This window comes from Lagenorhynchus albirostris, chromosome 2 (assembly GCF_949774975.1).
Source record: "Lagenorhynchus albirostris chromosome 2, mLagAlb1.1, whole genome shotgun sequence".
Lineage (NCBI taxonomy): Eukaryota > Metazoa > Chordata > Mammalia > Artiodactyla > Delphinidae > Lagenorhynchus > Lagenorhynchus albirostris.
The window spans coordinates 172500027-172523959 of record NC_083096.1 but is presented as its reverse complement, the minus strand read 5'-3'; the positions used below and the strand labels follow the sequence as shown (position 1 = coordinate 172523959).

Here is a 23933-nt window from a genome sequence, read left to right as displayed (position 1 = left end):
GAGGGCAATCAGGGACCCGAGAAGAACGAGCTACAGTTGGGGTTCCAGGCAGTGGAGCTTGGCTTGTATCCACAGGGAGCATTCGAAGAATTTTTTTTTTTTTTTTGCGGTACGCGGGTCTCTCACTGTTGTGGCCTCTCCCGTTGCGGAGCACAGGCTCCGGACGCGCAGGCTCAGCGGCCGTGGCTCACGGGCCCAGCCGCTCCGCGGCATGTGGGATCTTCCCGGACCGGGGCACGAACGCGTGTCCCCTGCATCGGCAGGCGGACTCTCAACCACGGCACCACCAGGGAAGCTCACATTCGAAGAATTTTAAGCAAAAGTGCAGCTGCATCCAGTTTTACAGATCTCTGGACCCCTCCCAGCGATATCTGATAAGCATCTCAGACTTGACACAGCCAAAGCAAAATTCTGTATTTCTCCCCCAAACCCATTCCCATTCTCAGTAAGTGGCATCACCGTCCAGCCAGTTACTTCAGCCGAAAACCTAGGGCTCTTTTTTGCTCTTCCCTTCCCTTGCCCCACCCCCAGCCTACAGCTCTTCCGTTGAGTCTACCCTCAAAACACGCCCCGACTCCACTTGCTCCTTCCCATCTCCTGGCCACCAGGAGCCTCTATCACTACGTAGAGGTGGCAGTCTCCCCTCTGCTGCCTCTACCACCCAGCCTTGTTAGTGTTCCGTAAATAGCCTACAAGTCCACTCTTCCTAAAAGTCCAAGTTGACCCGATTCCTGATGTGCAGAACCCTGTGCTTTTCGATGGTCTTCCAAAGAAGAACAGCCTGTGCCCCAAGGAGTGTGTGGACCAGTGGTGAAGAGGCCGCTTAGCGAAAGGGATGCTGGAAGCAGAAAGATCTGAGTTCAATTCCAGACTCTGCCTCTTCCTCTGTCACCTCTCTCAGCCTCCACGTCAGTGCCTGTAAAATGGGCTGATGATAATAGCACCAACCTCTCAAAATCATCCCCATTTGGACAATAAATCACACTGTCTGTTGCCAATTCCCAGCTTGCAGGAAGTACTTTTCATATGTTAACTAGAGCACGATGGTGTTCTAGTTTTCTGTGAACACAGCATGTCATGATCCCACAGTGTCAGGCTGAGATGGGACGGGCAGGGGTCTCTGCTTTGAAGGGGTTGTTGCAGGTCATGCTGGAGGCCTTCCTCTGCATCTGAGAGCACGTGCTGGAGGGGGACGAGATGGAGGCTGGAAGGAAGTCGTTCAGTGGATCCCTCGAAGAAATCCAGCCGCATTGCTGAACCATTTTGGCCTCTCCAAACGATGCTGTACTCTCTATTGATTCATCTTTCAACAAATAGTTATCAGGTGTCCACTCTGTCCCAGGCAAGGTGCAAGGTGCTGCTGTAGAGGTTCTGCCTAGCGGAATAAAGGAAGCTGGTGATATTTGCATGTTTGTCTTTTATGCAAGCATCTTTCTGACACTTGTCCCTTCTAATAGGCTTTTTGTTTAATTTCAATCTTTTGGATTTTTAAAAGTTATGTAACTATATTATTTGCAAATAATAACCTTTCTCTTCTAACACCCGAGAGACAGTATCTCATAATGTATAAAAGCACATGTCCTGGGACCAGATCACTGAGATTCAAATCCTAGCTTTGCCACTTAGAAGCTTTGTAACTTTGAACAAGTTACTTAAACTCCATGCCCGGGCTTCCCTGGTGGCGCAGTGGTTGAGAGTCCGCCTGCCGATGCAGGGGACGCAGGTTCGTGCCCCAGTCTGGGAAGATCCCACATGCCGTGGAGCGGCTGGGCCCGTGAGCCATGGCCGCTGAGCCTGCGCGTCCGGAGCCTGTGCTCCGCAATGGGAGAGGCCACAACAGTGAGAGGCCCAGGTACCGCAAAAAAAAAAAAAAAAAACTCCATGCCCGTTTTCTCATCTCACATAATGAATTTAGGACAGGGTCTGGCACTATGTAAATGTTGGTGATGTTGTTACTCATTGAATTTCTTATAATTTCTTGCCTTATTCCATTGCCTAAAATCTCCAGGATGCTTGTAATATGTTTCCTTGTCTTATTTCTGGTTTTCGTAGGATTGCATTTAACATTGCATACGGTACTTGCTGCTGGTTTCCAAAAAATACTATTTTTGTCATGTAAAAGAATTTTAGTTCCATTCCAATTTCACCTAGAGTTTTTATAAAGAAAAATTAATTAAGTTCTTCTTAAGAATCTATTGAAATAATCATATGGTTTTTCTCCTTTAATTTCTAACATAATGAGTTATGTTGATGGTTTTCCTAATTTTGAGCCTCCATTGGGTTTTTATAATTTCTTTGAACAAATATCTTGTGTTCCAAATGAAAAGAACTCTCAAGGATTTATTTTTTATTATTATAAATGGAATCTTTTTTTACATTTATTTATTTTATTTTTGGCTGCATTGGGTCTTCGTTGCTGCGCGCGGGCTTTCTCTAGTTGCGGTGAGAGGGGGCTACTCTTCATTGCGGTGTGCGGGCTTCTCATCTCGGTGGCTTCTCTTGTTTCGGAGCACAGGTTCTAGGTGCGTGGGCTTCAGTAACTGTGGCTCGCGGGTTCTAGAGCGCAGGCTCAGTAGTTGTGGCTCACGGGCTTAGTTGCTCTGCGGCATATGGGATCTTCCCGGACCAGGGCTCGAACCTGTGTCCCCTGTATCGGCAGGTGGATTCTTAACCACTACACCACAAAGGAAGCTGTATAAATGGAATCTTTTTCACTGGATTTTCTGTGGGTCTCTGGGATGAAAGAATGCAATGCAACTGATTATTTTTGTGGCTTTATCTTGCATCCTACAAATTAGATGAATTCATTTATTCTCTTTAATAAGCATGTGGTGGCTTTCCTTGTATTCGTTAGGCATTCAATTTCCTCAGCTGACATTTTTATTGCTTTCTTTTCTGTATTTTTTGGATAGGTTGCATTTATCAGCGAACAAGCATGCGATGCATTCCTACTATGTGCCAGGCACTGAGCCAGGTTCTGCTTCCTCGATTACTCGTGTTGTGTTTGGCAGGGTGAGGTAGCTGGGGTACCGTTCTCGGCAGACGTATTGAGAACAGCAACCTGAAGATGGGAAGGAATCCCACCAGGTTCCCAAAGCCACTTAGATTCCGATCGGGATTCAAACACCATTAACCCTCAGGCCAAGCCGCCTCCTGACTGATGCCTCTCCCCTTTCAGGGGCAGGAGTAGTTAGCCTTGAACCCAACGGGGAGCCAGACCTCTGAAATGCAAGGGTTGTTTCTTGCAGGGCAAGTGAAGATTGATGCCCTCATTCTGAAATCTGGCCTTGAACTGGCCAGCTCTGGCCAGCTCTCTGTCCCTCTTTCTGCCCTTGAATCTGGGACTTGCTTGAAATAAAAAGGAGAAAATATCTCAGTTCATATTTTTTCCAAGCAGCATCTCAGCCCTGAGGGGCTCGGGATGGAGTTGCAGTGTGCCGTGCTCCCAGACATTCCCCCTGAGCCTGTGGACCATGCTCACTCTCCCTGAATGGGCGTCTCTCAGAGACTGCTGGCCTCCCAGTCCCCAGCAGGCTCCACTCTGCCTGGCGCTCCTGCTGCATCAGGCCCTGCATCTTCCTGCCTGTAGTCCTGCTTTTGGGGGTTTTTTTGAGCTAATTACACCATCTCATCATTCTGCGGACAGGCCCCCTCCCTCTTCCCAGAATCTCGCACCCCTGGGAACATGTATCTTGTAATCTCCCTCCATCTAACGCCAGTCAACTTAATTATCCTTGTGGAGCTTAGGACTGCAACCTCCAGGCTCACCCTCTGCGGTCTCATCACCTTGGGCTTCCTGCAAAGATGGCAGCGGGTGTCTCGCTGTGGCGTCCCTGGAGTTATGCCTGACTGAGAAGGCAAAGGGGACCGACCCAGCATATTCCCTAATTACTGAGCCTCATTCTTGGGGCACCTCTTATTCATTCACACCAAACCACCGTGTGGGTTTGTGGCAGCCTGTCTAGCATGCCGCTGTGGCACCCAGAGAGCCATTCCGCCCACGCAAGTCACAGACTTGAGCGCCTCCAGGAGCCCCAGGCCACCCTGAGGCTCAGCCCCCACCCTAGGCTCTCAGGATATTACAGGAAATTCCTCAGCTGCCGAGGGTCTCTGGAAGCTGCTTGGGACTCAAGGAGGGAGAACGAGTCCTTCCTGATGAGTCACATCATGCCGGGCATTAAGCTAAGGGGTGTCCATGCACCACCCAAAACAGGAGCTATAAGCAGCCCCATCAAACAGATGGAGAAACTGAGGCTCAGATGTGTGATGGGATTTCCCACAAGTTGCAGGGCTGGGATGCGAACCCAGGTCCTTCTGACGCCGAGCCCCACGCTAGCCATTTTCTTTGTCTGTTGAGATGGTCAGTGGATGTGAATCCTCCATTTCACAGGGCTGCCAGCCTTGATGACCCGAGGATGGGGCCAGCTCTGTTAGGCTTCCAGAGACAAGACTGGGGCTCTGACCTATGCTGGGGCAGCAGCAGGGGCATCCCCTTCCTCCTCTGAAACCCCACCTGGGACGGGCTGCCGCAGTCCACCCACTACCTGTCTTCGTCATCCTGGGTAGTAACGGGGAAGGAGGACGTTGTCCTTTGAGTGTGAGCTTCCAGAGCGCTTGGCACAGAGATGTTTCGGGGGATGGCGACTTCCCTGCAGCTGCCCCAGTGCTCTGGCCAGCGAGCCTTGGCTGGAAGCAGCCTGCGGTGGGTGTGGCAGGTCACTGGTGTCTAAAGCCTCTGTTCTGTCGCCTGGAAAATGAGGGGAATGATACCCCGCTATGAGGTACGGTGGCTATAACATGAGATCATTCTGGCAAGTGCATGCCAGAGTGCCTGGAAAATAATATCAATAACAACAACAATAGAAGCGAATGTTTACTGAGCATTGACCCTAGCCAGTCACTGTCTAAGCGCTTCACATATGTTGCCTCGTTTCATCTTCCTAGCAGCCCTCTGAGAAGGTACTGTCCTGGTCCCCATTTACAGATGAGGAGACTGAGGTACAGAGAGGCAACGGCTTGCTCAGGATCATAGAGCCGGTAAATTAAAGAAGTGGGATTCGAACCCACACTCCTATTAAGTATTTCGGAATATTAGTTCCTTCCCCAAGCCTCTCCTCCTCTTCCCATGCACCCGCAGTCCGCCCAGGCCAATAGACCATGAGCTAAAAGGAAAAAGCGCAGGCACAGAGGTGTCTACAGGGCACGGAGGATGGTTCCTTAGCCCTGAAGAGAGATGCCCACAGAACACGCCAAAGGAGGGGCAGCCAGCCTGTTGGGATTGTAGATTTCCTGCAAGCTGAGTCTACGCTTTCTCCCTCCCTCTGTCCCTTCCACGCTTCCCACACGGGGCTGTGCACACGGTGGGAGCGGGGCCAATGCTGGCTGACTTGACTTTGAAGGGAGACACTGCGATTCATTTCAAGCTGCCGGAATTAACCCCTCTGTATAGCTCAAAACTTTGCGCAACGTGGGAGGCTCTGGGCAGACAGTCGGAGGCTGGCTTCTGTGGTGCTGGCAAAGTTGTGAAGCGTGATTTATAGATTGCTTTTGTAGAAGAGTGATGCTGGGATTTTCCATTAGACCAGGGAAACTTGCAGTTGTGGCTTTCTGAACGATTAGAAGGGAGGAGGCTGGGAAAATGCTACCAAAGCAGACAGACAGCCTCCTTCTTGGGGCCTTGAGAAATGACCCAGTATGTTTGCTTTTGCCCACCATGGTCCTTAGGACACAGATACAGGTTACACAAGGTCCGATGATGCCACATGGCAAGTTCTCTCGGGCAAGGTGCCCTGGGTGAAACTCATTCATTCGTCCAACATCCCCACATCATTCATTTAGTTAACAACTATTTCTTGGACACCCGGGGCTGCCAGGCCCTGTGGTAGATGCTGAGAGCACAGCACTGAACAAGACAGGTTCTCTCTGCCCACAAGGAGCTTACATCCTGTTGGGGGATGCAGAAGGCGTAGATCAGAAGCTCTTGTCAAATGATGAAGGGGTTACGTAGCATGGATGCCCAAGCCAGACTTGAGGGGTCAGGGTTGGCTTCCCAAGGAAGGAAAGTAGGAGCTAAGGGTTGAAGAATGAGGCTGACTTAGCCCAAAGCCTGTGCAGGCCCCCTAAAATGGGGGAGAGTGTGGCAAGCCCGAAAATTAAAGTGGGCCACCTAGGTGGGGTCTAGATGGGAAGAGGCAAAGAAGCAGCTGGAGGGATGAGTGGGCCCTGGATCAGGCATTCATCTTGATAAGATGCTTGAACTTAACCCTGAGGGCAAAGAAGGGAACGCTTTTTTACACAGAGGAGCGGCAGGCATGGTCTATGTGATCGCTTGCAGCTGTGAGGTCAATGAACTGGGACCGGGTGGAGGTCGGGGAGCCCCAGAGTGGGTCAGGGGCTCTGGGTTGGAGGCCGCTGCAGCGGTCTAAGATCAAAGATGGCAGCCGAGTTAGGGAGTGGGCGGTGGGGGGTGGAGTGCAGGGCACAGATTAGTGGCCAGGGGCCTGCTGGAGGCCCAGCAGAGGGAGTAAGCTGCTGAGTGGTGGGATATGAAGAGACTTCAGAGAGGAGGTGACATCCAGGTAGGTTGGAGTCATGGGTTCCTGCATCATTTCACCAGATGGAGAAGGTGAGGGCAGACGCAAAGGTGGTCCTGGCAGGGGCAGCTCTCTGTGCAAAAGCAGCGTGGGAATCCTGGGCAGCCTTTCTGAGCCTGGAGAACTTGGCCAGATTGACACTTCACAACCCAAGGCCAGTTCTGTGCTAGCAGCATCTCTCCTCACCCTGTATCCTATATCTCTCTGGTTGAGACCAGAGGAATGGCCGAGAGCCATGTGGCAAGAGAAGTTCCAGCCTTAAAAAACAAAACTTGTTCTCTTTCTAGATCTTGCCTCCCCTTCCTGCCTCTGGCGCACAAGGGAAAGTTCGGGGCGCCTGATGCAGCAGTGGAAACCCACTGGTGCAGGAGTTGGCAATGGTCAGAACCTGCACCCCTGGCCCTGGCTCCGCACCACCTCCCCTTTGTGTGTCCTCAGACTCATTTCCTGTTGCTGGGGGAGCCTCGGCAGCATCTGAGTCCTCTGTCGGCTGGTCCATGGGACAGTCTGCTCTCCTCCTCTCACTGGGGAGGGAGGGGTGGATGCCCCCTGATCACGGCACTCTGGCTCTATGTCTCTGTCTCTGTTTCTCTGTCTTTCTTTCCCTCTCACTCCCTCCCTCTCTCCCTCTCCTGGTGAATTTGCATGTGCTCTGACCACTGGTGCTCACCTAAACGTTACTTTGTAAGTGCCCTTGTGATTCTCGCAGATGCTGGGATTCTGTCTTCAGCTTCAGCCTGTGTGTTCTTTCAGGAGAAAAGGACCATGTCTCCCCCATCAGACAGGGAAGCCCTGAGGGCAAGGGCTGAGTAAAAAGAAGTTACCAAAGACAGAGTAGCTTCCCTTCTCTGTGTTGGATCATAAGCCCCACGTAGTTAAAATACCTTCCAAAGAGGCAAAAAATTATAGAGCAGAAAGTGGATGTGTGTGGAGTTTGACAGAGCCAGGCTGAAATCTGAGCTCTGTCATTTACTGGTTTTGACTTTTCTGGGCCTCAGTTTCCTCTTGTGCTAAATGGGGATAGTAATTCCCACCTCACAGAGCTGTAAAAGTTGTAGCTTTTATAAGCTCGTGTCCCCAGTCCACGAGCACTCACAAAGTGTCTACCCTGTGCCCAGAACTATTCTAGGCACCGAAATATAGCGTGGAATAAGGCAAACAATCTCCCTGCTCTAGTGGGGTGGAGAGACAGACCATTCATTCATTAATTAGCAAGAAAGTATCAGACAGTGATAAGTGTGGTGTAGGTAATTTAGGATGTTGTGACAGAGAGGAACTGGGGCTTCTGAGGTTGGCTGGTCAGAAAAGGTGCCTTTTAGGAAGTAACAATGAAACTGAGTTCTGTATGAAAAGGAGGGGCCAGGCAAAGATCTGAGGAGGAGCGTCCCAGGCAAAAAAGGGTATCTACGGAAAGGCTGAGCTTGGTTACACTGTCCAGAGATCAGACGTGTGCCTGGAACACAGGGGACAGAGGGAAGAGAGCACATGTGCAGAGACGAGACAGGCATATCTCACACAGGGCTTTGTAGATTTTATTCATTGTGTAGTGTCAGGTGTAGTAGAGAGTGTTAAGTAGGGAGCGACATGTTTTGAAGACCATTCAAATTTATGTTTTGAAAATAATTCTCCAGCTGTCGTGCAGAAAGTGGACTCCAGGAGAGTGTGCGCATCAGCATAGCCTAGGCTGCACTGCATTAACAAGATAACCTCCAAATCTCAGTAGCTTGATGCAACAAAGGTTTGTTTCTTGTTCACAAAAGTTGAATGTGGGTCATGCCTCTTCTGGGCGGCTCTCCTCCATGAATTGACTCAGGAATCCAGGCTCATTTCATCTTGTGGCTCTACCCTCACGTTGTGCGTGGTTACCTCCAAATGTCGGTACAAAAGCAAGAGAGTCATGTGCTTGCTCTTGTGGGCCCGTCTGGGAGTGGCGTAGGCCATTTCTACTCATATTCTGCTGGCCAGAACCCTGCCACGTGGCTGCAACTGCAAGGGAGCCTGGGAAATGTAGTTTGACCAGATGCCCCGGAAGAGGATAACACTGAGATTTGGTGATCACCCAGCACTGTCTCTGCTAAGGACAGGAGCTGGGTGGAGAGAAGAGTTAGGAGGTTCTTGCAGTCTTCCAGGTGAGGGATGGTGGTGGCCTAGGCATGGACGGTAGTAATGGGGATGCAGAGAAATGGACAGATATTGTGACATTGATACACACCTGGTACTATGCTAGACCAGGAGGACTCTACTACTCTTATTATAATCCTTGCAATGGAAACATTTACATTTTCCTTCACAGGATGAAGTCAAAGTCCCCAAATGGCTTTTTTTCTGATTCCATAAAGTCAATATGCTGAGATACTCTCTAACCAATGCTTTTAAAAGACACGGTCATGCGACCCTGGAGTTTTAACCTTGGGATGGCTTTTAGAGATGTCCAAGACCACCCTCTGTACTTATCAGGCGGAAGGAGTGGCCCAGAGGAGGCCACGGACTTGCCCCAGCTATCACTAGCTAAGCAGAGGCCAGGGGCCAGAGCCAGGACCACACGTGCCTCTCTATCCAAATCCTTCCCCAGCAAGTCCAAGATACAAACAGCTGGGGAAGTGCCTGGGGCAGAGTTCCTCTCTTGGTCATATCTGGTGAGATCTACGCAGAAGGGGAGGGAGGGAGGAGGGTGGACTGCGGCTTGGTCACCCAAACCTGCCGCACTCTTCCCCGTCTCCAGGCTCCTGAGAAACAATGTATGGGGTGTGAGGAAGATCATGGGTTCTAATCCTACCTCTGCCACTTGCTTGCCATTACATCTTGAGTTAGTTACTTAACCTCTCTGAATGTTAGACTTCCTTTCTTAGTAAAGGGGGCTCATGACGCCGGCCACACGTGGTTATTAGGACCGAGTGAGATAGTGTAGGTAAAAAGTCCTAAGTCCAGAGCTTGACGTCTAGGAGGTGCTCAACCAATGGGAATAATTGTTCGGAAGAATTACCAAGCCACCTTCCATTCCAACCCCCTCGTGCCCACGACCCTGGATGCTAACTCTGTAGCATCTTGTCAAAACTTTTCCAGGATCAGGACAAGTTTAGGAAGTCACTCCACTCCTCGATAATGAATGCTTCTCCCTTCTCCAAGAAGCAGATGGCTTTCCCTGGCAACCTCATCCACCACGTGTGGTCCACCTTCCCTTTACGTAAGATGCTACCGAGTATCCTTGCCACCTTACCCAGAGACCAAAGGGGCCACAGCAAACCCAGACTTTCCTGAGTCCCCTGAGGGGCTGCACTATTTTCTGGCACCTGAATGCCCTTAAATAGGCTTCTGTTGTTTGCCTTGGGGCAAATCTAGAGCGGAAGGGAGAGAGACCACTCACACCCTTGAGAATTGGGCCAGACCCCAGGCTTCTGGCTACCTCCCGTCAGCCTCTTAGAAGGTGCAGGGGGGCCTTTATGTCTCCGTGGTCCTGCCCAGGGAGACTCCAGACTGGATCCTGCCAGTACCTAGGATCCAGCATGGGCTCTCAGAGGTAGCTCAGTAAAGAACTTTAAAGCCTTTTCATGCTTAGCAGGGAGTCTGTCCTTTGCCAAATCACCAGTTAAGAGGACAGGCCAGTTCAATGTGACTTTATTACTAGCATTTTATCTGGAAGAGGAGGCACGGGGGGAGGTGCAGGCAATGAAGGCTCTGGGACAGCCTTCTCAGCTTCCTTTGACAGGGACAATCATCTACAGTAACTGGGCGCCTCCCACCTTGAAGGCTCCAGGGAGAAGCCAAAGGACTCCTTGACTTTTTCCCTACCCTTAGGAGCTCACAAAGCAAGGGAGTGAGGTTGGTCAAAGAAGGCTTCCTGAAAGCGGCAGACTTTAAGCTGGGCTGTGAGAAATAAGTAAAGTTAGGGGAGAGTGAGAGGGCATCGTGGGCAAGGGGCCCTGCAGGAGCAAAGCAGGGTTCATGGGAGCTAATAAATAATATTTGAGGGGCACTTTCTATGTCTCGGGATTGTGCTAAGCACTTTATAAGTGATCTCTAATCTTTCCAATTCTAAGACACAGGTTCTTTTGTTGTCACCATTTTGTAGATACAGAAACTGAGGCTTAGGTATTTCAGACCAATTCATGCTTCTAGAAGGTACTGGACCTTGGATTAGAACCAGACAGATGGTCTCAGTACTTCTGCTTTTAACCCCTAGGCTGAAAAGTGGGGGAAGAGATGTGGAGGGGTTAGGAGTACGGGGGCTGTGAAGCTGGTAGCGTTTGTCTTTACCTGAAGCCCAAAGGTCCCCATGTCCCTCTTTCGGAGCCTCCCAAGGACATCTGTGCATTCATTCATCCATCCATCTACCCATTCACCAGATCTTGACCTACCGCCTAAACTGACCTGGCCTAGGCCCCGGTTCCTCTTATCAGCTTTCTTCTTCCCTTCTATTCTAGCAGGTACCTTTGGAAGCTGTTATTCCCAAAGCAGTGTTATGTCAGGTGACCTTCTAAGGTTGTGGCTAATGGCCTTGGAATTTCTCATCAACCACAAAGTAGGCTGTTGCCTACACTATTCCTGGACATAGGCTGCCTAAGGCTGGTGGCTCTGTACCACTTCTGAAAGCTTCAAAGACGCTTTGCCTATGCCTAGAGCCCATAGAACATGGTGATCATTCAGGTGTTTGTTCACCATACATCCATACACCCATCCATTTATTCATCCATCCCTCTCTTCATCTATCCATCCACCCACCCATCCACCCATCCGTCCACCCACCCACCCATTCGTCCAGTACTTATTTTGAGCTAGTGGCCTTGTCCTCCTTACACTGGGCACTCAGTACTGTAGGCTGGGATTTTCTGGAAAATGGAGAAGTTAGTTTATCCAACCCATCTCCCTTTAGGCTTTGTCAAGTGATAGATGCTCTGAATCCACAAAGTGAAATATACTAACCCCGAGACAAGTGACAGGCCTGGCCCTGCCCAGACGTGTTCTTCCAGTCTCCAGTCCCTTCCACTGTAGAGAAGTGGATGGAGAAGCGACCCAGCCTCTGAATTACAGAGTGAGAAACCGAGGCTTGGAGGAAGGGTCACCTGCCCCAGGTGCATGGCAATCGGGAGTCAAACTCACTCTCACTTCCCTGGCTGGCTGCCTGCTTAGTGCCCACCCACTTGGTGCTCCTGCTGGGCTCGTGAGGATTTCCTCATCCATCCAAGCAGAGTAGCTTTTGTCAAGTTCAATATTGCTCACAGTCTGGTGTAGTCCTGCTGCAAGGCTGTGATTGTGGACAGACAATGACACACCCCAGCAGGACACACGGGTGACAGAATAAAGACTTGAATTCCTTACTCAGATCATTCTACCACACCCCCACCTTCTCATGGCCCTCCCCTTTCCTACGCTCCAAGCCCTCATTCCTGTGGCTCTGCCTCTCTCTGTTCTAAGTCACTCCCTCTCCTTTTTTCTGTAATTCCTCTTGATTCCACCCTGTATCCCTTTTCTTCCTCCCTGCTTCTTATACCTCAAGAGTCATCCTTAAGCCCTCCCTCCTCCTCACTCTTCATCCCCAAGCAATCTCCATCTAGGTCCCGCCAATTCCATTTCTTAAATCTCTCGCAAGTGTGTCCACTGCCCTCTATCCTGAGGCCCCCACCTGTTAGCCCACTTCATCACCCTAATCAGGATGTCTGTCACCTCCTGACCTGCCCAGTGTTAGGGGCTTACCTGGCCCCAATACAGTCTCCTTCCTGGAGCTAGAGGGAGCTTTCAAGATGTAAATGTAATCAAGTCATTTCACTGCACAAAACCCTGAAGCAACCTGCTATTGGCCTCAGAATGGAGTCTTGCTCTGTTCCACGCCCTACAGAATCTGGCCCCTGCCCACTTCTCCACCTCATCTTTCAACAGTCCTCACCCAGCCCCTCCCACCTGATGCTCCAGCCATACAAAGGAACTTCTTTCAGCTCTTCAAATAAGCCACACCCTCTCTTACCTCGGGGCTTTTTTGCCTATGCTGTTTCTCTCCCTGAAACAGATTCACTCTCCTCTCTCACCAGGGTTTTTCTGACTCATCCTTCAGGTTGGAAATCTCTTCTCCACTCCTAAATCTGGGTTAGGTGTTTCTGCTCCGAGTTTCAATGGTCCCCTCCACTTCCTCTAAATCATAGCATTTGTCAAAGTGCATCTGAATTGCATCCCAGGTCACCAAGGGAGCCAGGTTCCCAGGGCCATCTCTGGGAGCTGTCCATGGTGCTGCCGGCTCCCAGTTTTCTTTGACAAGGGCCCTCGCTCAGACACCATCTTGGAGGTGACCTGTGCTCTTGGATATTTCCCAAGGGGGCAGGAAAGGCCTTGGTCTGACCTTATGAATCTACAATATGCTCTACCTGGTGGATTTGAGCTTGCCTTTATGTGAAAAGCTCAATGGGAAAGCTTTAAGCCTTCTAATACCACACCTACCTCTTGGCATTTGGCCAGATTTCTGAGAAGGAGAAGGGGCTATTCCAGAAGCAAATAATGCAATAAAGAGTTCCTCTGTCCACTACCTAATTCCCTTTCCTTCCCTCTCTGAGTATCAGGAAAATGGAGACCAGGTCCCCTCTCTGACAACCCTGGCTCAGGTGCCAGTAAGGGCTCTGTGCTCCATATCACAGCAGGAACGAGCTCACTGTCTCTGCGGCACACGTATCTTAGTTGCCTTCCCTTTTCTCTCAAATTCAGCCCTTTTGGTAATATTGGATTAGCCCACTTTCTTGAAAGCTGATTTCTATTTGCATAATCCTCTCCTCTTGGAGTTGCTAGGCCCTCAGCGATAAGCTGATGGGCTGGGGCCGTCAAGCAGATTATACTCTTTACTCTGAACAATGCGTTGAAAGTGGAGGAAGTTATTTTTTTAAAGAAGACACACACTTTATTTTTATCTCTATATTCCTTTTGACCAGTAGTGCCATCCCAGTTTTGGGCGTACTGGTCTGGAATACATAGATCTTTACCAAACCACAGCAGGCAAGGTGGAAGTTAGACCGAAGGAAGAACTTCCTAACAGTGTCAGTAGAGAGAATGCATATGAAAGCTGCTTGTAATGACAATGCATTACACTTTATATATATGAAGCACATTTCCATCTGTCATCTAATTTTTTCCCCATGAAACACTATAGCCAGGACAGGCATCTTCCCCAAGTGACAGTCAAGACTGCCGAAGCTTGGAGAGATCATATGTTGAGTCATGGGGGGAATTGGAAGTAAAGCTCCCGATTCCAGTTTCTATGGTGTCGAACTCACTGAGCTCAATTACAATCAACAAACACCAACTGCCAGTGGCAGAGGCACTGAGCCTACAGGCCAGCAGACCTTTTGTTGAGTGACTGCTCTGTGTCAACCCACACATTACAGCCTGGGGGGACTTGGCACAGACCACAGACTGCTACAGAAAAGGGGATGGAAGAATAGTTAAAAAGAAGCCTCTTCTCTTTGCTCAGTACCGGGACAGGTACCGGGACATGGGAGCCTTCCCTCCCCTCCACATGAGCCCTTCCCATGGGTGTCTTCTGAGGGGCCCCCGGGAGAGGAGGCTCCCGTTGCAGTCTCCTGCTCACTTACAAGTGAATGGCACTCTTCACTGAGCTGAGGCAGGACTGCAGGTCTGCTGAGTTCTATTTATACAATTTGTAAATCATCTTGTCAGGCCCTCCTGTGAAACCCAGGAACCACTTGCACAGGGAGTTAGCAGCCTCAGTTGGTCTTTTCCAGTCCCCCAGGACGGTCACATTCCTCGACAACCTTGAAGACTATAGCTTCCTAAGGTGACCCCCGCACCAAAGATACACAGGAAAGATGGAAGGGATGGGGGGAAGGGACTTCCTTCCTGGATTGGGCTTTGCTCTCCCCAAAATGTTTTCTAGGGAACATTTGAGAATTAAAAGGATTTCTCCCCACCATCCTCCCCACGTCTATGTCCAGGGTGATTAAGGAACAGAATGTCCCAGAGGCAGGAGAAGGGACTCCATGACCTCTAAGTGTGAGGTGGACTCTGTAGTCTTTGGGCTTCCAGTAACCTTGACCTTGGCACTTGGCAAAGCCAGGCAGGAGGGTGGAAAGAGGACTGTAATGGGAGCCGGGAAACCTGGGGTCTAGTCTTGATTTTTGTCATGAGTACAAGGTTTGAGCTTGGGCTTGTTTGAGTCTCAGTTTCCCCATGTGTAGAATGAAGACCCCAGTGCAAAAATTTAAGGAGAGGACCCTTCTCTAGGGTGGAGGTGTTACAGAGCTCACATCAGCATCCAAGCCCTGGCCCTCACATTTGCCAGCTGGGTGACCTCAGGAGTTTGCTTCACTCCGTTGAGACTCAGTTTCCCCATCTGTAAAATGGAAAGATACTTCCTTCCATGTGATTTTGTGAGACCCAGGTCAAGTTTCTGGTACAGTGCTCGGCACCTGGGAAGTGCTCATCTCTCCCCTTCCCATGAATCTGGGTTCCAGAGAAGCTTTTTGCAAATGAATCCCAAGGCAGGGCCAGGCCTCAATGCTCATCTGAGTTCCATGGTGAACAGAATCAGGCAGGGAGCCAGGCCCAGCTCCTTCCTCCCTCCCTCTTCCCTTAGCCTCTGATGGGATCCTTTTGAAAGCAGATGCAACACTAATAAATATTAAAAGAAAGGAAACGGGTTTGGCGGCTGAGCCTTTGGATGAATAAATAAAACGGCAAAGGGGCAAGATTGACCCTGGGATGGGTGTCTGCCAGACCCCCTGAGGCTGGTTCGTGAGGGAGAGCTTGGTTTACTGCAAAGACCAGGTACTTGGGCGTCAAGCCAAACTGGGTTTTCATCTTGATTCTCCTTTGGGGCATCTCTGTGATGTTGCATGGAGACACTCAGAACTTCTGTTTCTTCATCTGTGAAATGGAAAGATCCATACCCACCTCCTGACTGTCAGGATTAGAGAGAAAGTGTCTGGTGAAGTTCATGGCATCTAGTAGGGGCCTAATATAGACTATTCCACCCTCCTCCAAGGCCGTGGAACAAAAGAGGAGGTTTTCACCAATCAAGGAGTCATCCACGTAAGAGGACAAAGAGGAGGTGTGATAAAGGCCAGTGGGCTTGGTGCCCACGAAGCTTCTGATGGAAGTCCACTGTGAGTGGCCTTCGTTCCACCTTCACCTCCCAGAACCTTCTAGTCTTCACCCATGCCACTGGGTAGGGACTGTCTCTCCTGACAAGTTCATATTCAAGAAGAGAAAGGACAAGAGTGTGAGGGAGTAGCTTCAAGATGTGTGTGTGTGTGTGTGTGTATTTAGGATGGGGAGCTGTACACATGTCTAGGCTGAAGGGCCAGAGCCAGGGGTTGGGGAGATCTTGGAGCTGAAGGTGGGAAATAGGTGAAGAGGCAAGGCCCCAGCACGTGGAGGAGAGGGTGGGCTCAAGCACTCCAGTAGTGGGCTCACCACCTGAAGGAATGGGAGTGCTCGTGGTAGGACAGGATGGGGGGCTGGACACTGTAGAGACTGGTGCGGGCAATTCTGGGTTCAAACTCCAGCTCTGTCAGGTGCTAGATGTGTGGCCTTGGCGAGGCCCCTTCACCTCTGAGGCTCAGCTTCTTCTCTTCTCAAATGGATGTAAAAGCTTCCACCCTTCCATCTAGGGAGGGTGGATTTAGGAGAAAGCTCTAGTATGGTGCTTGGCATTTGGAACGTCCTTAGTAAATTTTAGCTCCCTTTACTCTCTGAGCTGGAGAAATCAAGAGAGGATGAGGGAAGAGCTAGAAAGGGTAGAATGAAAGTCCAATGAAAGTCCAATGTCCCTTCCCAAATGACTCCCTGTCCAAGTCTAGGGAAAGGCCAGATGGCTGGTCCCAGGACCTAGGCAGGTAAAGAACCAAGAGGCCCAGAGCTGCTGGCTGGGGGCTCTGCCTCATCCTTGGGACTTCCGTACGGTTGCCGTGGGAATCCATCCTGGCCTTGGTTGGCATGGGCCTTGTCCAGGTGGAGGTGACTAGGCACCTGTCTAGTCAGGTGGGAGGGAAGATGTGGAGGGTGACGGGCCAGCAGGTGGAGACAGGGTGAAAAGTTTGGGGTGATTTCTTTGCCTTTCGGCCAGAAACAGTCAGGGGCGCCCCAGTGTCAAATCATAGCTCTTACGTACTGATTCAGATAGGGGATCGGAAGCCAGGGGCACCAAGCTGCTTGACCCTGGGCCAGCTGGCCTCAGCTTCTCCATCAGATAAGCAGCTCATCACTGTACCTACTCCAGGGGGATCGTCCTAACAGTTAAATGAGACGACACATGTGAAGCATTTGGCACATTGTGTGGCCCAGAAAAAGTGTCCTATAAACGTCAGGCGTGAGGATGGAGGAGGAGAAATAGACGAAGCGTCAGTCAGGGCTCTTAGACCTTGGCGGCCTGAGCCAGAACAGATCTGGTACCCTCAGGAGTCATCCTCAGCGTCAGCACCCAGAGTGCCTCCCCACCTAAGCCTTGAAGGTGCTGTAGAAAGAATTGGGATTCGGGTCTGTCTTAGGAGGTTTCCCCGAAGCCTCCCCATGCCCCCACCCAAGGCAAAGATTTGACTACAAGTCATTTCTATCAGAGGTGATCCCAGGAAGTGTTGTAGGGGAGTAGGGAAGTGACACAGGGAAGGGAAGACAGCCAGTAAAGAAAGTGCTGTTGAGGGCTTCCCTGGTGGCGCAGTGGTTGAGAGTCCGCCTGCCGATGCAGGGGACGCGGGTTCGTGCCCCGGTCCAGGAAGATCCCACATGCTGCGCAGCAGCTGAGCCCGTGAGCCATGGCCACTGCGCCTGCGTGTCCGGAGCCTGTGCTCCGCAACGGGAGAGGCCATAGCAGTGAGAGGCCCGCGTACCGCAAAAAAAAAAAAAAAAAAAAGGAATGTGCTGTTGAGCAGGTGGGAAATGAGGCTCAGTCCCCCAGGGAGCTTTGGGTGATGGTATAGAGGAGAGCTGCTAAAACTTTAGTGTGCAGGGAGTCACCTGAAGAGGTTGTTAGAAGAAGACTCCAGAGCCCCGCCTCTAGAGATTCTGATTCTGTCGGTCTGGGGCGAGGCCCAAGAATTCACATTCCTGAAAAACTCCCAGATGATTCTGGTGCTGATGCTGCAGGGACCAGACTTGGAATCGCAGGGTTGGACCACACTCAGAGCCATCCTTTCCTCCACAAAGGGGTAAGGACACTGGGGTATCTGTCCACCAACTCCTTGTCTGCCCTTGGTGAGGACTGTGTCTGGGTTGTAAACACTGCTGTCCTGGCAACCAAAGAAACAGCCTGAGGCAGAGAGTGGCAGGGGATGGCAGCAAGTGGGCGTGTAGTTGTAGGTGTGGAGGGGATGGGCACCAATGACATCCGCTACAAGGTCAAGTCTGAGTTTGAATCCCGGTCACCTAAGACCTGCGGGACTCAGGCAAGTCCGTCACCCCTCTGCACCTCGCTGTCCTCATCCATAAAATGGGGATCAGTGTCATTATGGGGATCGAATGAGATTAATGCAGTCAGAGCGTCAGGCACACAGTGGGTGGATGCACTCTGTAGCAGCACTCTTCCAGAATTGGAATGAGAGAGGGGTGGACCCTAGAGAGCTGGAAGCGGCAGACGTCGCCTTGAGGAATAATCGTGTATTAAGGGGGGCTCTTCCTTTCTGCTGAGAACCAAGTCCATTCCACCTGCTGTTATCTTAAGAAGGCTTTACCGCTGAGAGGCCTGGAAATTTGTCTTTCACTGCCTGCCCATCCCCCCCAGGACTCACATACACTGCATTTTGAGAACTCCTGGTGAAAAGACAGGAAAATTTTCTCCTCTTCCCTCTTGTCTGTAACCAGTTAAACAAAGCCACCCAGCCGGGCCAGGTCACCTGGCACTGGTGCCTGTAATTTCTAAGTGGGAACAACAACTCATCAAATCAAACGGTTTCCAATTGCCTGGGATGAAACTATTTTCTTTTCCATCTTCCCCGGGAAGTGACAGGTAATAACCAGCCTGGAGACTGTAGTATTACTAGGGCCAAAATAAAATAAAACCCCTCAACTGCTTCTTCTTACAGAGCGAAGCCAAATATTGTTCAATTCATTTAAATAAAGTGACTGTTTTCCTTGCTCATTATCTTAAATTCCCAGAAACCTGCATTACCCTCCCTCCCTCTGAATAAAGGAATTGTCCAGCTCTCCTATCTCCTATTGTCTCCAAGTGAGTCTCTAATCTCTGAAGCCTCTTCCACTTTACAAGCTTCCTGTTGAAACCCACCAGCAAGAAGCCCAGCATTTAAGAACCACCTTTAGGGGCTTCCCTGGTGGTGCAGTGGTTGAGAGTCCTCCTGCCGATGCAGGGGACACGGGTTCGTGCCCCGGTCGGGGAAGATCCCACATGCCATGGGGTGGCTGGGCCTGTGAGCCATGGCCGCTGAGCCTGCACATCTGGAGCCTGTGCTCCGCAACGGCAGAGGCCACAGTAGTGAGAGGCCCGCGTACAGCAAAAAAAAAAAAAAAAGAACCACCTGTAGCAAACTTGCTTCCAGCCTAACCCCCAGCACTTACATTAAATGAGATAATATACATAAAGCACACAGAACGAGGACTGGCGTATAGCAAGTGCCCAACTAATGTATAATGCCATTAATAATAATATTGTATAGGGTGCATTTGAATCCCATGATTTCTTTCTTTTTTTTTTTTTTTTTGGCCATGGCATGGGGCTTGCAGGATCTCAGTTCCCTGACCAGGGATTGAGCCTGGGCCATGGCAGTGAAAGCCCAGAATCCTAATCACTAGGCCACCAGGGAACTCCCAGAATCCCATGACTCTTGTCACAAAGACAGTATGTGCCCTCAGGCACATCACTGTGCACCAGCCTCAGTTTCTCCAGCTGTGAAATGGGGAGAGAGGGTGTGGACGGAGTGAGCCCAGAGCAGGGATCAGGTTGCTGGCATCCCTTTCCAGGAGGACACCGTGATAGACTTTGGGCAAAGAGTCAGAGACTTTTAAGGCCCCGTCATGCTCTTATTCTATTTATAAACAGAAACATACAAGCCAGCAGGGGCAAATTCAGCTGATGGACCATTTGGTTTCAACTGAACCTCTCTGTTCCTAGGCACTTTATTCCAGATGTTTCTCAGAGTGCAATTTGCCTCTTATGTGCTACTGTTTCCTCTTACCAGTTGTGCTGACTTAGACACTCCCTTAACCTACCTTTCCCCTTCTCCATCAAATGGGAAAGGCCATGCTCACTTTTTAGGGTTATGGTGAATCGCCCAGCTGACCCAGGAGCAGGGCCAACCACGCAGTGGGCGCCCTATACATAGCAGCTATTGTAGTGGTTGTTGAGCAGAACGTCATAATTCTTACTCTATTTTCACAGACTCACAACCCCTTACCTGTAACCCAGAAATCCAAAAAGATCTGAAAATTGAAAGGTTTTTTTTGGTCATCCATTTGGTGGCCAAACTGGACCTGATCTGAACTGTCTTGGTGGCAAAACCCAGCCTGAGCCAATGGGAGCTCGTTATGGTCTCTATTTATCTTACTTAGTGTTACTATCTAGACGCTTCACTGCAGAAATATTGATGTGGGTGATTACGGAGTGATTCCTCGGCCCCCTGGGTGGGTTATATAATATACTGAACAAGCAGCATATCAACGTTCCAGAAGGAGAATGAGGCCTGAGTTCAGAACACATCTGGCTCCAGGGCTCTAGATGTGGTCTGTGGGACCAGTGTTACAGTCAGGCACAGATCCTCAACCCCATGTGTCCTCCGTGTACCTCCCACTCTTGGAAAGTCATTGTTTATATGCCATCTTTTTACTCCCAGGCACACAGATCCAGCTCACACCCACCCACCCAGGCACACCTTCTTGCCACGCCCCATCCCCCAACTTCTCTCAGCACCCCTGTGCCCTGTCAGCCCCCCCTTTGGGGTGCTGAGTCTCCATGTTAACGTGCAGCAGCATCACCCATTTCCAGGCTGATGTCTGTGCCCACCCGGCAGCTGGAAGGAAGGCCTCCACCTGCCTGGTGTCCACATGTTTGCCTGCCCCCATGCTGCGCTGCTGCCTGAAGTCTGCACTCTTCACACAGATTTTTGGCACCAGGTTCACACAGCCAGGGATCTCAGAACAGAAGCACGCATTTCCCAGGCAAGCCTGCTCCTTCCGAAAGCTCCCAGACAGAAGAGCAGGTGGAGGCCCAGCCTGTCCACTCTGTCCAAGGTCCCGGACCTTCCACAGGCATTTTCTTCAATAGGTTTTTCTTTCGAGCCGCGGAGATTAAGAGCTTGGAAGTGGCCACTGAAGAAAGGGTTTTTAGTAATTTAGTGTAACCATGGTGGAGCCGAGTGACAGACTATGAGTAGGTGAGAATGACCTGGAAATTTATCCTTGCAGCCTCTGGCTCAGCCCTGGAACACAGTATTGAGTGAATGTTTATTGATCACTTGCTATGTGTCAGGCTCTGTTCCAAGCACTTTATACGAAGCATCTCATTTAATCCTCACAACACCCTACGAGGTGACTTCTATTTTTACCCTTACTTTACAGATGAAGAGACTGAGGGTCAGTCCATCACACAGCTAGTGTATGGTGGAGCCAGGAGCTGATCCCAGGCCATTGGAGCCCCAATTCTTAGCCATATATATATCAGTTACCTATTGCCATGGTAATTCCGTATAACAAATGAGCACAAAATGACCACGGCAGTTACAATAAGCACTCCTTGCTCACATATCTGGAGAGATGAACTAGGCAGCTCTGTCTTCTTGGCTGTTTAGACACATGTATGTGTCTGGGGGTTGGCTGCCTGTTGGTTGCCGTAGACGTTGCTCTCAGCCTCATGGGAATGAGTCGTTTAATGGGTAAGGTGGAGCACCCATGTAATGAGAAAAGAAATGTCACTGAGCACCGAGGGCCAGAAGATTTGGAGAGATACTGGAAAAACCTGATCCAAGAGAGTCAACCTAGGTGGGCATCCTGGAGGAGGTGACGCTTGGCCACAGTCAGGAAGGCAGAGGAAGCTCTCAGCTGGACAAGGATTAGAAAGTGGAATCAGGAAGCTCAGGAGAAGATGAGGCGGGGAGCTGATTTGCCACCTCCTTGGCCTTTTGTGAGTTTCCTATCTACCCTGTCCTGTCCCCCTGCTCAGAACCCACTCTCTGAGAGCCTTCTGGATTCCCTCTGCCTTCCTCCTCCAGAGCAGCCGCTGTGGGGAAAGGGAAAGTGCAGGGGGGGTTGGGGAAGAAGGCCCTGGGCCCCTTTGTGAAACATGAAGAAAGGAGGAGAGGATGCCTGCTGATGATTCCAAACGTGTGCAGCCCAGCAGTGGAGGAAGGAATCCCTTTCCCACCATCACTCCGTCCCTTTGTTTACTCTGCCTCATCTGGTCATGTTACGGTTGAGAAAACAGAACTTGAGTTCAAAGCGAACAGCCTTCATCTTCCAGCCTGTTAGTAGTAGAGGCACCTCTGAGATGCAGGTCTCCTGACCCGCAGTGCAGACGTCTTTCTAAAATGCTAAAATACACCCCAAAGCCTCTCTCCCTGCGGTCCCCTGAGTGATCAGCATTGAGGGTTCCTTCTTTGGTGCTTTGTAGGAGGTTCTCAGGTGATGTAAGTACTTCGGGGCTGTGGATGGGGTATTAGGGACTCCTGGGTTGCCGGGGGATGCAGCTGAAGGAGAAATGGGCCCAGAGACAGGGCTTGCCTGCGGCCCCTCCAGAAGAACACCTGCGCTCAGGTGGGGCGCCAGAGGCTGTGGCTGTGGTTTGCCTGTCTCTCTTCCAGCCCGGCTCAGGGCGATCACACACATGGCTTGGGAGTGGAGGAGATTACTTGTCACCAACTTGTGAAACCAAATCCAATTAGTTCTTCCCAGAACTAGAAGCAGATGGAAGGACAGGAGGCATCAGACCTGCAACTGGCCTCCGTTCTTGGGGGCTCCAGGGCAGGGGGCAAGGGGAGCAGTGGGACAACTGTCCCACAGGCTTATCTGGGTGGGAGATAGTCACTGGTCACACACGTGCCACCCAAGGCAGGAATCGCCCTCAGCCCTGTTGATGGCAGAGTCTACAGGTTGAAACACACACGGGTTTGCCTTCCGCTGCAACAGCTCCAGGACCTTCTGTGCAGAGAACCCTCCACCACTGTCAGTTCAGGGCAATCTTTTCCTGAGGGGGTCAGTTGTTCTTGATGTCTGTCCAGCTCCTGAATGCAACCTCTTAGTCCGGGAGCAAATGAGCTGCAAACAAACATGTCAGGACGTGAAAGGCATGGCTACTTAAGGTGCAAGTGAGGCTGGAGCAGCGCTGAGAAGGGAGGGTCCGATGGAATTGCGGTGACTGCAGCCTCTGATGGGCTCTGATATCATTTACGGGTGAGAGAGGCTGCATGATGCTGACGGGATGACAGGCCTGGGGTAAGTGGGATGCCCTGAGGGGCCGCTTGGACATTTACCCAAGGCTTTGGGGTGACTGGCAGTCCCTTCCTAGTGGATGAAGGAGGATCCAGATGGCTATGATCCTGTGTAATGGGGTGGGATGCCGGAGGACTTCCTGAAGGAGGAAGAGGAGTGTCAGCAAGTTCACGGGAAAGAGTTGATCATGGCTCCCCTCAGGCAAGGAGCGGGCAAAGCCCCCTCTCAGCCTGGAAGCTTCAAGTCCAGAGACTGCACCTCTTCGTGCAGAGCTGTCTCCCACATCAGACTGAGAGCTCCCTTAGGGTTGGAGCTGTGTCTCCACCATCAGCCTGCCAATTCCCCTCAGACTAGGGAGTACTTGTGTGCTGTTAGACCAGCAGGTCCCGGAGGGCAGGTGCTGAATCTCCCCAGTCTGAGGATATGTCTCCCTCATCACTCTAGCATCAAGGAGAGGCCTTCCTTGCTCTCCTCTGGTGATCCCAGGCCTTCACCTCCCTGCAGGGCAGCATTGAGAAAGAACAGAGTCTTCTCAGGAGGCAAAGACAGCCACGGACTTGGCAACTGTAATTTGCAAGTGACCTTAGGCAAGTCCCTTCCCCTCTCTGGAGCTCAGTTTCCCTCAACATAAACCAAGAGGCTCTCCAGCATTTCAGAAGCATGCTTCTGGCTCTCTGAACTCCTGCCACACACCTTCCAGAGGGATCCATCTTGCAGCGTCGGTCCCCATCCTCCACCCTCATGCATCTCCTCCTCAAGGACCCGCTCCCAGGCTGAGCCAGACAGCATCTTTGCTCTGGTGCTGCCTGCTGGCAGCTTCATTTCCCACCTCTTTGAGCTCGGAGCATTCCTGGTGGCTGAATTACCAGCCCTGCAGGGAACCAAATTAAGAGATTCCAAACCCCCTCTCTCCCCTCACTCCCAAAGCTCAGGGAAGTGGCTCTTTGAAGACTTCAATTAACAAGAGAGAAAACAATT

The 23933-nt window shown here is 50.9% G+C and overlaps 1 protein-coding gene across 2 annotated transcripts in view; it reads left to right on the top strand.

Annotated features, from left to right (window-relative positions):
* Positions 1 to 23933, top strand: part of IGSF21 (immunoglobin superfamily member 21) — a 245917-nt gene that overhangs the window by 120534 nt on the left and 101450 nt on the right. The window lies entirely within an intron of this gene.